The 4,451-nt window shown below is 42.5% G+C and overlaps 1 non-coding gene across 1 annotated transcript; it reads left to right on the top strand.

Moving 5' to 3' along the window:
* The first annotated feature begins 3,992 nt into the window (after nt 1–3,992).
* Nucleotides 3,993–4,100, top strand: LOC112774687 (small nucleolar RNA R71). Its single transcript, XR_003189157.1, has one exon. It is a non-coding gene; the product is annotated as a small nucleolar RNA R71 (small nucleolar RNA).
* The last annotated feature ends 351 nt before the right edge of the window (nt 4,101–4,451 follow it).

Below are 4,451 nucleotides of genomic sequence, written 5' to 3'. Positions count from 1 at the left end.
AGCATTCATTCAGAAAAACAATAGCATTGCCACCACATCAAAATAATTAAACCGTTTTAAAATTCAAAATTCATGTACTTCTTTTTCTTTTTCAATTAAAAACATTTTTCATTTAAGAACGGTGATGGATTTATTTTCATAGATTTAAAGCATAGACACTTAGACACTAATGATCATGTAATAAAGACACAAACATAAATAAACATAGAGCACAATTTTCGAAAAATAGAAAATAAAGAACAAGGAAATTAAAGAACGGGTCCACCTTAGTGATGGCGGCTTGTTCTTCCTCTTGAAGATCTTATGGAGTGCTTGAGCTCCTCAATGTCTCTTCCTTGCCTTTGTTGCTCCTCTCTCATGGTTCTTTGATCTTCTCTAATTTCATGGAGGAGGATGGAATGCTCTTGGTGCTCCACCCTTAGTTGTCCCATGTTGGAACTTAATTCTCCTAGGGAGGTGTTGATTTGCTTCCAATAGTTTTGTGGAGGAAAATGCATCCCTTGAGGCATCTCAGGGATTTCATGATGAGGAATTTCCTCATGCTCTTGATGAGGTTCTCTTGTTTTCTCCATCCTTTTCTTAGTGATGGGTTTGTCCTCATCAATGAGAATGTCTCTCTATGTCAATTCCAACCGAATTGCAAAGGTGACAAATGAGATGAGGGAAGGCTAACCTTGCCAAAGGAGAGGACTTGTCCGCCACCTTGTAGAGTTCTTGGGATATAACCTCATGAACTTCCACTTCCTTTCCAATCATGATGCTATGTATCATGATAGCCCGGTCTATAGTAGCTTCGGACCGGTTGCTAGTGGGAATGATTGAGCGTTGGATGAACTCCAACCATCCCCTAGCCACGGGCTTAAGGTCATGCCTTCTTAGTTGAACCAGCTTCCCTCTTGAATCTCTCTTCCATTGAGCGCCCTCTTCACATATGTCCATGAGGACTTGGTCCAACCTTTGATCAAAGTTGACCCTTCTAGTGTAGGGGTGTGTATCTCCTTGCATCATGGGCAAGTTGAATGCCAACCTTACATTTTCCGGACTAAAATCCAGGTATTTCCCTCGGACCATTGTAAGCCGATTCTTAGGGTCCAGGTTCACACTTTGATCATGGTTCTTGGTGATCCATGCATTGGCATAGAACTCTTGAACCATTAAGATTCCGACTTGTTGAATAGGGTTGGTGAGAACTTCCCAACCTCTTCTTCGGATCTCATGTCGGATCTCCGGATACTCATTCTTTTTGAATTTGAAAGGGACCTCGGGGATCACTTTCTTCTTGGTCACAACTTCATAGAAGTGGTCTTGATGCACCCTTGAGAGGAATCTCTCCATCTCCCATGACTCGGAGGTGGAAGCTTTTGCCTTTCCTTTCCTCTTTCTAGAGGTTTCTCCAGCCTTTGGTGCCATAAATGGTTATGGAAAAACAAAAAGCTTTAGCTTTTACCACACCAAACTTAGAAGGTTGCTCGTCCTCGAGCAAAAGAAGAAAGAAGAGAGTAGAAGAAGAAGAAATAGAGGAGATGGAGTGGGCTTTGTGTTTCGGCCAAGGGGGAGAAGTGGTGTTTAGGTTGTGTGAAAATGAAGGAGTAAAGATGGGTTTATATAGGGGTGAGAGGAGTGTGTATGGTTCAGCTATAGAGGGTGGGTTTGGGTGGGAAAGTGGTTTGAATTTGAATGGTGAGGTAGGTGAGGTTTTATGAAGGATGGATGTGAGTGGTGAAGAGAATGGTGGGATTTGATAGGTGAGAGGTTTTTTTTGGGAAGAGGTATTGAGGTGATTGGTGAATGGGTAAAGAAGAGAGAGAGTGGTGGGGTAGATGGGGGTCCTGTGGGGTCCACAGATCCTGAGGTGTCAAGGATATCTCATCCCTGCACCAAGTGGCGTGCAAAACACCCTTTTCTGCCAATCCTGGCGTTAAAGGGCCAGACTGCTGCCCATTTTTGGCGTTTAACGCCAGCTTCTTGCCCATTCCTGGCGTTAAATGCCAGTCTGGTGCCCTTTTCTGGCGTTAAACGCCCAGAATGGTGCCAGACTGGGCGTTTAACGCCCATTCTGCTACTTTTACTGGCGTTTAAACGCCAGTAACTGTCTCCTCCAGGGTGTTCTATTTTTCATTCTGTTTTTCACTTTGTTTTTGCTTTTTCAATTGTTTTTGTGACTTCACATGATCATCAACCTACAGAAAACATAAAATAACAAAAAAAAAAATAGAAATTTAACATAGATAAGTAAAAATTGGGTTGCCTCCCAACAAGCGCTTCTTTAATGTCAATAGCTTGACAGTGGCTCTCATGGAGCCTCACAGATGTTCAGAGCAATGTTGGAACCTCCCAACACCAAACTTATGTGGGGGTTCAACACCAAACTTAAAGTTTGATTGTGGCCTCCTAACACCAAATTTAGAGTTTGACTGTGGGGGCTCTGTTTGACTCTGTATTGAGAGAAGCTCTTCGTGCTTCCTCTCTATGGTGACAGAGGGATATCCTTGAGCTTTAAACACAAGGGAGTCTCCATTCACTTGAATGATCAATTCTCCTCTGTCAACATCAATCACAGTTTTTGCTGTGGCTAGGAAGGGTCTGCCAAGGATGATGGATTCATCCATACACTTCCCAGTCTCTAGAACTATGAAATCAGCAGGGATGTAATGGTCTTCAACCTTTACCAAGACATCCTCTACAAGTCCATAAGCTTGTTTCTTTGAATTGTCTGCCATCTCCAGTGAGATTCTAGCAGCTTGTACCTCAATGATCCCCAGCTTCTCCATTACAGAGAGAGGCATAAGATTTATGCTTGACCCTAGGTCACACAGAGCCTTCTCAAAGGTCATGGTGCCTATGGTACAAGGGATTGAGAACTTTCCAGGGTCCTGTCTCTTTTGAGGTAATCTCTGCCTAGTCAAGTCTTCCAGTTCTTTGATGAGCAATGGAGGTTCATTCTTCCAAGTCTCATTACCAAATAGCTTGGCATTTAGCTTCATGATTGCTCCAAGGTACTTAGCAACTTGCTCTTCAGTAACATCTTCATCCTCTTCAGAGGAAGAATATTCATCAAAGCTCATGAATGGCAGAAGTAGATTTAATGGAATCTCTATGGTCTTAGTATGAGCCTCAGATTTCCATGGTTCCTCATTAGGGAACTCCATGGAGGTCAGTGGGCATCCATTGAGGTCTTCCTCAGTGGGAATCACTGCCTCTTCCTCCTCTCCATGTTCGGCCATGTGAGATGTGGTTATGGCCTTACACTCTCTTTTTGGATTCTCTTCTGTATTGCTAGGGAGAGTGCTAGGAGGGAGTTCAGTAATTTTCTTACTCACCTGACCCAATTGTGCCTCCAAATTTCTAATGGAGGACCTTGTTTTAGTCATGAAACTTTGAGTGGTTTTGATTAGATCAGAGACAATGGTTGCTAAGTCAGAGTGGCTTTGCTTAGCATTCTCTGTCTGTTGCTGAGAAGATGATGGAAAAGGCTTGCTATTGCTAAACCTGTTTCTTCCACCATTGTTGTTGTTGAAACCTTGTTGAGGTCTCTGTTGATCCTTCCATGAGAGATTTGGGTGATTTCTCCATGAAGGATTATAGGTGTTTCCATAGGATTCTCCCATGTAATTCACCTATTCCATTGCTGGGTTCTCAGGATCATAAGCTTCTTCTTCAGAGGAAGCTTCCTTAGTACTGCCTGTTGCTGCTTGCATTCCAGACAGACTCTGAGAAATCATATTAACTTGTTGGGTCAATATTTTATTCTGAGCTAATATGGCATTCAGAGTATCAATCTCAAGAACTCTTTTCTTCTGAGTTGTCCCATTATTCACAAGATTCCTTTCAGAGGTGTACATGAATTGGTTATTTGCAACCATTTCAATGAGTTCTTAAGCTTCTGCAGGCATCTTCTTCAGATGAAGAGATCCTCCAGCAGAGCTATCCAATGACATCTTGGATAGTTCAGACAGACCATCATAGAAGATTCCTATGATGCTCCATTCTGAAAGCATGTCAGAAGGGCACCTTCTGATAAATTGCTTGTATCTCTCCCAAGCTTCATAGAGGGACTCACCATCCTTCTGTCTAAAGGTTTGGACTTCCACTCTAAGCTTACTCAATTTTTGAGGTGGAAAGAACTTTGCCAAGAAGGCATTGACTAGTTTTTCCCAAGAGTTCAGGCTTTCCTTAGGTTGTGAATCCAACCATGTTCTAGCTCTGTCTTTTACAGCAAAAGAAAAAAGCATAAGTCTGTAGACTTCAGGGTCAACCCCATTGGTCTTGACAGTGTCACAGATTTACAAGAATTCAGCTAATAACTGATGAGGATCTTCCAATGGAAGTCCATGAAACTTGCAATTCTGTTGCATTAGAGAAACTAATTGAGGCTTAAGCTCAAAGTTGTTTGCTCCAATGGCAGGGATAGAGATGCTTCTCCCATAGAAATCAGGAGTAGGTGCAGTGAA

Source organism: Arachis hypogaea, chromosome 18 (assembly GCF_003086295.3).
Source record: "Arachis hypogaea cultivar Tifrunner chromosome 18, arahy.Tifrunner.gnm2.J5K5, whole genome shotgun sequence".
NCBI lineage: Eukaryota > Viridiplantae > Streptophyta > Magnoliopsida > Fabales > Fabaceae > Arachis > Arachis hypogaea.
Note: the sequence above shows the minus strand (reverse complement) of the source record. Positions and strands in the feature narration are given on the sequence as shown.